This window comes from Pinus tabuliformis, chromosome Q, assembly GCF_031772625.1.
Source record: "Pinus tabuliformis cultivar Carrire ecotype Pingquan chromosome Q, CPIR1, whole genome shotgun sequence".
Classification (NCBI taxonomy): domain Eukaryota; kingdom Viridiplantae; phylum Streptophyta; class Pinopsida; order Pinales; family Pinaceae; genus Pinus; species Pinus tabuliformis.
Genome location: NC_142296.1, coordinates 292,175,968 through 292,190,377, shown reverse-complemented (window position 1 = coordinate 292,190,377; position 14,410 = coordinate 292,175,968).

Genomic DNA, 14,410 nt, shown 5'->3' with positions numbered 1-14,410 from the left:
ATAGAGTCGGTGAAAGAACAACTTGAGGCGATCCAATGGCCTTCCAACATGACATGGAAATCACACATGTGGAAGTGTTGGCTTATTGGGGCCTGACCCAGGTTTGGAGTTAATTAGCCAAACAAATCCCTATACTACTGGCCCTTTCGGCAACAGTCCGTGGAGCATGGACTGAGGTCTCACCCGAAGTAGTATGGGAGGGTGCTAGAACCAAGTTTCTGCACCCTTGAGATGTTTGAGAGGTTCAACTGGTCCACTATTTGTTCCTGCACGCAGGTCGCTTCGTGCACTTCCTTGTTCCTTATGGGCTAATGCACTGCCTTTGCGCAGCCCTAACTAGGGGCTGTGGAGCTCCCACTCCGTGCTCTGCGCTATTACCCAAGATCTTACTTATCTTCCTATACCAATTAATTACCTTCGCATACTTGGACATCCCACGTTATAATTAGATATACACAACATTCATATAAGTTCACGCAGTAAATAAACAGTATACTTGCAAATTATATCCAATCATGCATTAAATCAGGAAAAGATACAGAGAAATATAGTAAAACTTTCTCTTTATTGATTCTTTCAATGGTTACAGACTTGACCTACCCTGCGCACTGAGCTGCAGGGGTCTGCGCACTTAGCTGCAGACTACTAGGCCTCTGCGCACTCAGCTGCAGAGCCTTTCCCTACCCTATGATCCACATACACACTTTACACTTAAGTGTAATTACTTAGACTTCTCTTACTCTCCTCTATTCCATCTTAGCTATCCTCTCTACTTGGAGCCTCGCTCTATTTATACAATCCCATGGTCCGTGGACCATGGGTAGGTCTATTAAACCGACATTACATTACAAAAGTAGGGCAAACAACCCTGTGACTCTATCATAATTTCATGCTCTGCGCCCGTAATTCGTGGAGATTTTTACAAAAGTATTCGATCAAAACTTGGGCTTTAAGCCCCAAAACTTGCCTTGGGGGGATTCCATGCCCAACAGGCCCCCAACACAAACATCATGACTTGCCCTTGAGTCACTCTGTCGGCGTAGAGATCTTTGCACGGAGCCCTTCCAACTTTGCTCGAACTGTGGCAAGGTCGTCAACGCACTGAGCTACTGCCTGCTAGATCTGCTGCATGTGTTGTTCCGAGACCATGGTGTCGGAAGTGCTTCTCTGCATCTGTGTATGTATCCCTTGGATATGTTCATAGTCCCGTGCCTTCTTCTGGATCCTTAGAGTGCGAAGACTGTGCTTTTGCCGGTTAGTCAGATAGCCGAGCCACCCGTGTAGGGCTTTAATCGACTGCCATTCACTTTGCCTAGGAAAGGATCTCCATTTAGTTTGACTAGCTATACCACACCTCCATTTGTGACCTCCTTAACAATGTATGGTCCCAGCTAATGCATTTTGAACTTTCCCAGGAATTTATCATACTTACTGTCATACATCAACACTAAATCATTTACCTTGAAGGTGCGCAACATAATATGGAGATCGTGCCAGGCCTTCTCATGCTGCTTTTGCACCTGCTGATGAAAGCCAGCCAGGAAACGTTCCTCCTCAAGTTCTTCCAACTGTGCGAGCCTTTCTTCCAGGGCTTCGCTGTCCATCATACCTGTAAGCACTGCTATGCACAGACTAGGTACAATATACTCCATTAGCGTGATAGCTTCCACGCCATAAACCAACCGGAAAGGTGTTTGTCCTGTTAGTTTCTTGCACGTTGTCCTATAAGCCCATGGTACTGCAGGTACGCATAGGTCCCAATCACTCCCCTACACATTATAGACTTTGGTTAGCACAGTCTCCAGTATTTTGTTGAATGCTTCTACTATCCCATTGGCTTGTGGGTGATATGGTGTGATTTTCTGATGATACACTTGAAACTATTCAATAAGCATGCTGATGGTTTCGTTCAGGAAATGTGTACTGCGATCACTCATTAAGATTTTCAGATAGCCAAATCGAGTCAACACGTGTTCAAACAAAAACTTCGCAGCCATGGTAGCCATGTAGTCTTTGATCGACTGCGCTTCTGCCCAACGAGTCAGGTACTCTGTTGCGGTGATAATGTATCGCATGTCCATTTTTTCCTAAGGTTTGATAGGTCCTATAAATTCGATTTCCCACTTTTCAAAGGGCTACTACATTATTTGTGGATTCAAAGGAATCTTGTTCTTCCACGATGGTTTAATTGTCCTTTAACATATATCACAGGCCTTACAATGTGCTTTTGAATCCTGATGAAGGGTTGGCCACCACAACCCTGGGTGGTTGCTTGTCCTGCATAGTGTCCTCCTACAGTTCCTTCATGTGCTTCCGCGAGGATCTGACTTCGTTCAAATTTAGGTATGTACCTTCACAGTATCTCGTCATTCCCCATTCTGTATAGGTGCCTCGCGATGACAGAAAAATCTGTTTCACACACCACCAGTTCCTTCTTCTGTTGGATGGAGTATTCCTTTGGCACAGTTCTCATTGTTAGAAAGTAGATTATATCTTCAAAATGTTTGTCCACTATGTGCACAACAAAGAGTTGTGTGTCAGGTAATCCTTCCTCTAAACTAGTAGGTTCCTCTCCCGTCTCAATATGCAACAAGTGATTCGATCCCGCATTCAGGCATCTAGGCTTTAGCACGACCTCAAAGTCATATTCTTGGAACAATAGGAGCCACTTGCATATGCGCCCCCCCAACACAGGCTTGTTGACCAAGTATTTTAGCACGGAATGGTTTGTATACATCTTGAAATGTCCCCCTAGCAAATAGTGTCAGTATTTTTGGAGCGCATGTAACATAGACAACCCCTCACGCTCAGTTGTGGAATAGTTATTTTCTACTTTAGATAATCTACGACTTGCGAATGCGATAGGGTGGTCCAAGCCCTCTCCACTATCTTGAGTTAGCACCACCCACAGCGCTATACATTACGCCTCAACATGGACATGAAACTCCACATCCCATTTTAGGAAGACCAGGATTGGGGTGGAGGCCAATTTCTCTTTTAGTACATTCAGACTCTTCATGCAATCATCATTCCAGTAGGATGTGACATCCTTTTTCAACAGATTTTCCATTGGCACGGTGATCTGGGCATAACTTTTGACAAACTTCCTCTAGTACCTCGTATGTCCCAAGGTAGCGTGCAACTGTTTAACACTTCGCGGTGCTTCCAAATTCAAAATTACTGCAATCTTCGCGGGGTCTACCATTAGTCCCTATTTGCAGACCACATGTCCCAATAGGTTCCCAAAGGGAATGAGGAACATACATTTTTTGAGGTTCAACGTGATTTGGTGTCATCGGCAAGTATCCAGCATCAAGCGTAAGCTTGCTACATGGTGCTTAACCAATCCAAATATAGTCCAATCATCCAGATAGACCTCCAGAAACTTGTGGATATACTCTTTGAAGGCTGCAACAAGTATGTGTCAAAATATGGCTGGTGCGTTCTTCAACCCAAACAGCATAACGGTGTATTGAAAGCAACCCCACTCAGTCGCAAAGGTTGTCTTGCTCCCGTCTTCCGACGCGATTTTGATCTGGTGGTATCTTGAGAACCCATCAGTAAAAGAATATGCTTCTTGCTCGCCAACATTTTCTAATACTTCATCTATGAATGGAGTTAGGAATGGGTCGTGCACACAAGCATCATTCAATTTCCTGAGGTCCACACATATTCTTATCTCGCTCTTATGATTCTTCTCCTACACTACCATAGGGCTTACCCAGTCGGATTCTTCCATGGGCTCAATGATTCCAACTGCAAGCATTTTATCTGGTTCTACATGGACCTTTTCCTTGTACTTCGGATTCAAGTGGTAAGGCCTCTACTTAACCGGCTTCGCGTTGGATTTTCAAGTGATCTTCATCATCCCTAAATTGCCAACGATCCCTTTTAATTCCGTGATCTTGGTCGGGAATAAGTCTTGGTACTCACGGAGTAACTCAGCGACCTTATCCACCATCACGTCATCCCAGTAGTCGCTGAGCATTGCATACCTCAGTTCAGCCTCAGTACCAATGTTTACCTACTTTGTCTTTACCGGTGTGGTTATGTTAGGGTCTTCAATCAATGGCCCTTGAACCTCGTGGTAGCCTTCAGTTTCTGGAATGTTAACTTTTTTTGGATCTTCATCGTCTTCTTTAATATTTACATTGTAACACTCCAGTGCATAGCTTAGCTGGGCCGCCCATTCAGGCTGAAGTACTTCCATTGGTTCCTGGGGTATTTTAAAGATAGTTGCTTTTACTGCTTGTAGCGCATCATCAACAGTATCCCACCAATGATCCTCAAACGTGAAGGTTAACAGGAATCCTTCGTGCAGGATATCCCATTCGCTCGTGCCATGGTAGAGCTCTGTCTCTATATACCAATTCATGGGTATAATATCCAGGTTATGATAGAACAGGTGCACCCACTCAGGTTGTGGCTCTTCCCCATAGATCTTTGTCCATTTTGCGAGGTGTGCACATGGATCATCCCGTCTGTCATACTTGTATTTTAACCGCATCTGAGGCTTCCCAAACCACATGCACATTATCTTTCACCGGTCGTGCTAGTCGTCAAAACTTCTTTGGTGCATACCCCACCACCTCACGGGCGTAGTGCGCAGTACCCACTTCAGAGCGTATACACGTTGTTGTTTCGACAATTCTCTTTCAAATCTATTTAGAAAGTCATCCACCTCGCTTAACCTGTCATACATAGGCAGATCTCTTACCTCTATTGCTATGTAGCACAGCGACCTTGTCATCATGTCAGAATTGATCTTGGTTACCTCGTGTAACCAGTTCTGCCATTGTTTTATCTCCTTGCCAAAATCTAATGTGCAGGAGCTTTCATGCTCCCATGAGATTCGGCCATGTGTAGTTGGATTTACCCTGTCTTTCTCCCATGCGATTATCTTGTAGATGCAGTCCAGATTGTCGTTATTGTCGTAGTTGCACACTGGCTCCTTGTAGCACAATCCTTCTACAGGGTCTAAAGGTACCACTACGCGAAGTGACTTTTTCTCAAAGCTCATCTTGCGCTTTTTTAGATTTATCACTCCATTCATTTCAATGGCCCAATCTATTCCCAATAGCGTGGGGTAGGGATTGCTATCATCAACAATCTCTATGACTTTGAAATCTGCTAGCGCGCTTGCTCCTTCGATATCTATTGTGATTCCCTGCAATCTCCCCATAGGTAGGATCTTTTGTTGGTTTGCCATTTGTAGTTGGATAGGAGACCATTGCAACGCAGGCCTACCCATGTGCTCCCATGTCTACTTTGGCAGGACATTCGCATCCGATCCTAGATCCAGAATCACTTGGTCCATCTCATATTCCCCAATCTGCGCGGTCAATCTCATCTCCCTTCCTATTCACGTCGTGTGCTTCCCAAGCTTCCGGACTACGCGCGGTTCTCCTGGTATGGTCCCAACGCATCTAGTTATGAGTTCTTGCAGCCCCTTTACAGCCTTGTTGTCATGCAGCAGCTTCATGCATGTCTCCAAGAATGTAGTGAGCATCAATGGGTCCATTTCCGGCTCTAGTCTGTCTTTACATCCTGATGTGGAGGCATCGGCGAAGCTCTTCTTAGCTTCCATGAAGGTCTCCTTAGCGCGCTTCAAATCAAATTATAATTCCTTCATTGGGGCCTTGTGAACCTAGGTACTTTCTTTAGGTTGCTTGCCTTTGTCATCCCCTATCATAATTCCACTCTAGAGCACGTTGTTTACATTAGGGTCTTCCTCACGCAGCTCAGACCTCATCATTTGCAAGTTCTAAGTCGGGGGAGGTTGGAGTGCTCCTTTATTGTGTAACCTCACTATCAGTGTGGGACAGTCCTCCGTCTCATGATCAAAAAACGTACAATACAAGCATGATGGTTGCGTTGGATTCATACAATCACAGGCATAATGCCCTCGCCCTCCGCAATTGTAACATATCAGCTATCCGTGACCTCTTTCTGGTCCCCCTCCACCTCGACCTTGTCCGTGGCCCTGAAATCCGGTGCACGCCATTCATGCGTTTGATCGAGGGGCCGTGTTTTGGCCTGAACTCTGTAGGTAGGGGTTCAATCCTTCATTAGCTCATAACTTCTACAGGTGCGCTAATCATGTCCCACTGACCTACAAAAATTACCGAACAACTGCTGTGAATTCTGCGTATACTCTTGTAATAGATGGCAGCTACCTGTAGCATGCTTTCCTTCTATCTGAAAAATCATCCACCATAGCATAGGTGCCACACTTGGTCCTGGTTGTGCCTCCGGTCTTAGTGGCATAGGTCCTCCTCCCATAAGGTAATTTGCAAACACCAGGTAGTGGTCCTTGCTGTGTCCCTGACCCTTGCATTTTACGCACCATACCTCATCGTGCATCTCTAGGTGAGTTTTCCTGTCTTTTCCAAACTCTGCATCTCAAGGCACAAGTTTTTCAACTGCGCATGAATCTGCTGAACTCCTAGGTTGGGATCTTGTATCAGGGTCTTGTGCAATCTCATCGCAACCTCCAAGGCCTCGGCTTGAGTGCTTAGCCTCTGTTGTGACAGTGTGTTCCGTAGATGCAGCATTAACGATGCTACAAACCATTCACGGTGTTGCCCATCTGTTAATGTCATGTTTTCTTCACGAATTGTGCACTTCAGTCTTTGATCCAAATCCCATGGGCTTTCGCCTAGTAGCATTGTGATTTCCTTGAACCAAATGATTGAATGTGTCTTTGACTTTAGCCTACTAAATTCCTTTTTTAGCACTGCTTGGATATTCGTGATCCCCACACTCAGATTGTTATTGAAATTCTTAATGTACCAGGTCAGCACACGATCCTGCAGAGCGCTAGCCAACGTTGCCTTCTTTATATTGTCATCCGTGACTCCCTGTGCTTCCCATACAGCTTTTATCACTAACCAAAACTAATATGGATCTTCATTCCCTACTCCCTTGAACACAGGTAGCTTTATCGCGCTGTCCTTACTACTTCGTGGTGGTGGAGGAGGTGGTATGGGCGAAGACGGGGGTGAGGATGGTTAAACTAGCAGTGGTGTGGGTGGGGGTGGTATGCACGGAATTCTCTACCTTATCAAATTGATCGCACTTCTTGGTGAGACCTTCACGAGATCTTCCAGGCCCCCTCGCGGAGGTGAAATCAAGGGGCTAGTATCTAGTTTTGTGCTACCTTCATTTTTGTAGATTCTCCCACTTTGCATAGCCCCAAACATCAATTTATTTGCATAACACATTTTTCACACAGTAGTATTTTAATCCACGTGTTCAAAGATTTAGCGTACTTACCTCGCGGTCCTTGGAGGAAGCGTCATTCTACCTCGCTATAACTTACTGAAGTATCTACCGCGAATTTGGTGATGAATCCTCCTATGATTTGATCGATCCAGTGATCGATAGTGCACGTGAGTTTACACCTTCCTTGTCTATCTATTAGCTTCGCGATCCACTCGTACAACTTAGTGGGGAAGGATGCAAAGAAAATTTTGGGGATATTTGTATATAAGTAGTATGCTAACCACTCTTCCTTTGATATTTGATAATTCCTGTTTTCCTGCACCGCGAACTCATGAATATTCTTGTCTAACCAATCTTCAATTCCTTTCTTTGTCAGATTCCAGTGATATGAAATCTGACATCTTTATGCAGATCCCGGTCCTGGCAACGAAACCATTTGTTGGCTTATTGGGGCCTGACCTAGGTTTGGAGTTAATTAGCCAAACAAATCCCTGTACTACTGGCCCTTTCAGCAATAGTCCATGGAGCGCGGACTAAGGTCTCACCCAAAGTAGTATGGGAGGGTGCTAGAACCAGGTTTCTGCACCCTTGAGATGTCTGAGAGGTTCGATTAGTCCACTATTTGTTCCTGCGTGCAGGTCGCTTTGTGCACTTCCTTGTTCCTTACGGGCTGATTCACTGCCTTTGCGTAGCCCTAACTAGGGGCTGTGGAGCTCCTGCACTGCGCTCTACGCTATTACTCGAGATCTTTGTCCATTTTGCGAGGTGTTGATGTGGTCATCTCATCCATCATACTTGTCTTTTAACTGCATCTGAGGCTTCCCAAACCGTGTGCACACCATCCTTCGGCAGTCACGTCAGTCCTCAAAACTTCTTTGGTGCGTACCCCACCACCTTGCGGGCATAGCGCGTAGTACCCACTTTAGAGAGTCAACATGTTGCTTTTATAGCACTTCTCTTTCAAATCTGTTTAGAAATTCATCCACCTCACTTAACCCATCATACGTAGGAAGATCTCTTACCTTTGTTGCTATGCAGTGCAACGAACTCGTCATCATGTTACTGTTGAGCGTGGTTACCTCGTGTAACTGGTTTTGCCATTGTTCTATATCCTCATTAGAATCTGATGTGCAGGAGCTTTCGCGCTCCCATGAGATTCGGCCAGCCGCAGTTGGATTTACCCAGTCTTGCTCTCACGCGGTTATCTTGTAGATGTAGTCCAGATCATGTGCAGTGACTTTTCCTCAAAGATCATCTTGCGCTTGTTCAGATTTATCACTCCATTCATGTCAGTGGCCCAATCTATTCCCAATAGCATGGGGTAGGGATTGCTATCATCAACAATCTCTATGAGTTCGAAATTTGCTAGCGTGCTTGCTCCTTCAATATCTACTATGATTCCCGGAAATCTCCCCATAGGTAGGATGTTTTGCTGGTTCACCATTTGCAGTTGGATACCAGACCATTGCAACGTAGGCCTACCCATTCGCTCCCATGTCTGCGTTGGCAGGACATTCACATTCGATCCTAGATCTAGAATCACTTGGTCCATCTCATATTCCCCAATTTGCGCAGTCAATCTCATCTCACTTCTTGTTCGTGTCGTGTGCTTCCCGAGCTTCCAGACTACATGTGGTTCTCTTGGTGTGGTCCCAGCGCATCTGGTTATGAGTTCTTGTAGCCCCTTTACAACCTTGTTCTTGCGTAGTAGCTTCATGCATGTCTCCAAGAATATAGTGAGCATCGATGGGTCCATTTCCAGCTCTAGTCTGTCTTTACTTGCTGAAGTGGAGGCATCAGTAAAGCTCATCTTAACTTCCATGAAGGTCTCCTTAGCGTGCTCCAAATCAAATTCTAGTTCCTTCATTGGAGCCTTGCGAACCCAGGTACTTTCTTCAGGTTGCTTGCCTTTGTCATCCCTTATCGTAATTCCACTCTGGAGCATGATGTCTATGTTAGGGTCTTCCTCGCGTGGCTCAGACCTCGTCAGTTGTAGGTTCTGAGTCGGGGGAGGTTGGAATGCTCCTTTATTGCGCAACCTCGCTATCAGTGTGGGACAGTCCTTCATCTCATGATCAAACAACGTACAATACAAGCATGATGGTCACGTCAGATTTGTACAATCGCAGACATAATTCCCTGGCCCTCTACAATTGTAACATATCAGCTGTCTGCGACCTCTTCCTGGTCCCCCTCCACCTCAGCTTCTTCTGCGCCCATAAAATCCAGTGTGCGCGATTCCTGCGTTTTGATGGAGGGTCCGTGTTTCGGCTTGAACTCTGTAGGTAGGTGTTTGATCCATTATCAGCTCATAACTTCTACAGGTGCGCTCATCATGTCCCATTGACCTACAAAAATTACATAACAATTGTTGTGAATTCTCTGTATACTCCTGTAATAGATGGAAGTTATCTGTAGCATGCTTTCCTTCTATTTGACAAATCGTGCACCATAGCGCAGGTGCTGCACTTTGTCCTGCTTGTGCCTCTAGTCTTAATGGCATATGCCCTCCTCCCGCAAGGTAATTCGTGAACACCAGGCAATGGTCCTTTTCGTGTGCCTGGCCCTTGCATTTTACGCATCATACCTCATCAGGCATATCTGGGCAGGTTGTCCTGTCTTATTTCAAACTCTGCATCTCAAGGCATAAGTTTTTCAACTGCGCGTGAATCTGCTGAACTCCCAGGTTGGGATCTTGCATCGGGATCTCGTGCAATCTCATTGCAACCTCCAAGGCCTCGGCCTGAGTTCTTAGCCTCTATTGCGATAGCGCATTCCGTTGATGTGACATTAGCGATGCTACAAACCATTCGCGGTGTTGCCTATCTGTTAATGTCATGTTTGCTTCACGAATTGTGCACTTCAGTCTTTGATCCAACTCCCACGAGGTTTCGCTTGGTAGCATTGTGATTTCCTTGAACCCAATGATTGAATGTGCCTTTGACTTCGGCCCGCTAAATTCTTTTTTTTAGCATTGCATGGATATCTGTGATCCCCACATTCAGATCGTCATTGAAATGATTAATGTACCAGGTCAACGCATGATCCTGCAGAGCACTAACCAACGTTGCCTTCTTTATATTGTCATCTGTGAATTCCTGTGCTTCCTATACAACTTTTATCATGAACCAAAATTGATCCAGATCTTCATTCCCTACTCCCTTGAACACTGGTATCTTTATCGTGTTGGCCATACTGCTTTGTGGTGGTGGTGAAGGAGGTATGGGCTAAGACAGGGGTGAGGACGGTGAAACTGGTGGTGGTGTGGGTGGGGGTGGTATGCGCAGAATTATCCACCTTACTAGATTGATCGCACTTCTTGGAGAGACCTTCACGAGATCTTCCTTGTCGTCTTGCAGAGGTGAAATCAAGGGGCTAGTCTCTAGTTTTGTGCTACCTTCATTTCTGTAGATTCTCCCACTTTGTGTAGCCCCAAACATCAATTTATTTGCATAACCCATTTTTCACACAATAGCATTTTAATCCAAGTGTTCAAAGATTTAACATACTTACCTCGAGGTGCTTTGAGGAAGCATCATCCTGCCTCGCTATAACTGACTGAAGTATCTACCACGAATTCGGTGATGAATCCTCCTGTGATTCAATTAAGCCAGTGATCGACAATGCACGCGATCTTATCTTCCGATGCTTCCAGTCTATGCACCAATTGTAGAGTCCACACAATAGGGTTGTCGAGTTTACACCTTCCTTGGCTATCTGTTAGCTTCGTGATCTACTCGTACAACTCAGTGGGGAAGGATGCAAAGAAAATTTCGGGGATCCCTGTATATAAGTAGTAGTCTAACCACTCTTCCTTTGATAGTTAATAATTCCTGTTTTCCTGTGTCGTGAACTCGTGAATCTTCCTGTCCAACCAATCTTCAATTCCTTTCTTTTTCAGATTCCAATGATACAACACCGGGAATCTCTATGCAGATCCCGGTCTTGGCAATGGAACCATTTGTTGGCTTATGGGGCCTAACCCAGGTTCGGAGTTAATTAGCCAAACAAATACCTATACTACTAGCCCTTTCGGCAATAGTCCATGGAGCGCAGACTAAGGTATCAATGGAAGTAGTATGGGAGGGTGCTAGAACCAAGTTTTTGCACCCTTGAGATGTCTGAGAGGTTCGACTAGTCCATTGTTTGTTCCTGTGTGTAGGTTGCTTCGCGCACTTCCTTGTTCCTTATGGGCTGATGCATTGCCTTCATGCAACCCTAACTAGGCGCTGTGGAGCTCCTGCGTTGTGCTCTGCGCTATTACCCAAGATCTTACTTATATTCCTATACTAGTTAATTACCTTCGTGTACTTGGATGTCTCACATTATAATTAGTTATACACAACATTCATATAAGTTCGCACAATAAATAAACAGTATACTTGCAAATTATATCCAATCATGCATTAAATTAGGAAAAGATACACATAAATATAGTAAAACTTTCTCTTTATTGATTCTTTCAACAGTTATGGACTCGACCTCCCCTGCGCACTCAGCTGCAAGGTTCCACACACTCAGCTGCGGACTACTAGGCCTCTACGCACTCAGCTGCATAGCATTTCCCTACCCTACGACCCACAGTCACACTTTACACTTAAGTGTAATCACTTCGACTTCTCTTACTCTCCTCTATTCCATCTTAGCTATCCTCTCTACTTAGAGCCTTACTCTATTTATACAATCCCATGGTACATGGACCATGGGTAGGTCTATTAAGTTGACATTGCATTATAGAAAGAGGGCGTACAACCTTGTGACTCTATCATAATTTCGTGCTCCGTGCCCATAATTTGTGGAGCTTTTTACAAAATGATTCGGTCAAAACTTGGGCTTTAAGCCCCAAAACTTGCCTTGGGGGGGTTCCATGCCCAACAGGAAGCTCCCTCATCAATAATGGTTCAAAAGATGTTGGTCTTTCGATATATAAACTTTATCCAGAAAGCCATATGATATGGTAATCTCTTTTTGACGTTTGACATATCAAAAGTAAGCACAAGAGAATTTTTTGGATCTACTACTCCGATTACCGAGAGTAATGCAATCCTCTGAGTGGGGCACGAATATAGTACCTCTAACACTGACATAGCACAAGGACTCTGAGCCAGATCTTCTACAATCGAGAAGTTCTAGGCTGCCCTAGCATTAGGGTTAATGGTCGAGCACTTTGCGGATCCTTTCAGTATCCGAGGCATAGGCATAAGAGAGGGCCTCTCAATATGGAGTGGCTCTGAGACATCGGAAGAAGACTTAACCTTAGATGATTTTGATTCACTGTAATCACACGATCGTGCAACGACATTGATATGCAAGCTCATCATTTAGACATTTAATGAATTATCCCCTTCCAGGTTCCCCCCTGTGGGGGTACCAACATTAGAGTTTGCGACAAGAAGTAATTGCTGCCCTTGGGGAAAAGGGTTAGTAAGGACATCCTAGGAGCTAGAGGACCCCTGTTCCACTAACAAGCGCTGAGCATCTTGGATCTTAGGGCAAAGATGAGTCAAATGATCCCTGTTAGTGTCGATATCTTCATCCCTCCATCAGTGATCAAATTCTTTTGTTGCATTGCATGTTGGGTGTCTCATTTGATCATTTGCATTCGATTAGGGACATGGATCATTTGATGGTAGTGGCATATTATAAATTTTCCCTCATAATCTTTACTTGCTAGCCCATTTTCATACATTTAGGTCATTTGCAGTCATTTTTTAGGGTTTTAGGTCTCATTAGGTCTAGGGTTTTGTCAATAAGGTCTTATCAATGCTCAATAATGGTTAGCAAGTGCATGAGGAGATCAAATAAAGTCTCAGAAAAAATAATTTCAATAATCACATGCTCAGTGATTGATTTTTCCTCAAAACCTTGTAAATTTGAGGAAAAACAGAGTTTTTTATGTTTCGTGTACTAAATTTCATGTAATTTCGTTTTTCCCTATATGTAATAATTCTGAGATGCAGCCCTAGTCACTTTGCCAAGCTCCTGCACTCCATTTCTTGCAAAAGAATCAAAATTTCAAATCATTTAGTCCATAAAGGCAAAAAGTAAGTCAAACTACCCAAAACAGAGTTTTGAAAAAGCAAGTGAAAAGCAAACATTAGGAAAGTGTGTTTTCATAAGTTGAAAATTAAAATCATTGCTATATAAAGTGTTTTCTTGCCAAAGGAGGCTCATTTGTGTCCAAAAGTGAAGGAGAGGAAGTGCATTTGTGTTTTGGAAGCCAAGAGAGAAATTTTGCAATCAAAAGGCAAAAATTTGGAGGCGCGGCGCACCTGGGTCAAGGCGCAGTGCACCGAGCCAGTGCGGCGCACACAGAGCGCACTCCACGTTGAAATTCTGTACTAGCATGATGCATCAGAGAGGCGCAGCGCACCAGTGAGGTGGAATGGCGCACCAGTCTATAGTTCCCGAAATTCATCCAAATGCTTCCTCCAAACTTCCAAATTGCCAATTCCTCATTGCACAAGTAAGTTGACATTCCTATATGGCCAATCCATGAGTTTGCTTCAGTCTTCTTGTTGATTCAATAGGGAAATATTGAAACCCTAGTTACTTGCACAGTTTGTTGAGAAAACTACCTAGGGTTTACAAATCACTGTTTTTGCTGCTAAATCCCATCCCTATCATTTTCACTCCCTCACTTCATTTTCTCCCTCCCTTTTCATTCATACTTACCTATTCCCTATTCCCCATATCCCTAAAAATACTAACCCTAATCCCTACTTTCCCTTATCCCAAATCCTAATCAACAATCCTAAACCCTAAATATTATTCCCTAAACCCTTTCATTCCTCAAAAACCCTACAAGCAACATTCCCAAACCCCCATTCACAGACCCTTCACTGTCCCCTCACCATTAATCCTTATCTTTTAGCAGCAAATACCTATTGAAACTATAAAATCTCTTCATACTCATCTAAGAAAACTTAAGCATTGGCGAACATGGAGTCAGATTCTTCTTATGATAGAAATGAGGAAACAGTTAGTGACTCTTCCAAAGAAATTCATGCACCAAAGAGACCTCATAAGAGTGGAAAACATAACCAGGAGGAGCCTACTTCACTTGTTGAGCTGTTGGCTTGTCCTCTTGCTGTCACATGCTTCCAACACCAGTCTTGTTATCAATTTTGTGAGATGGTGGAAAGAATCAAATGCCACCATGAGGAAAACAAAGTTGACACCACTT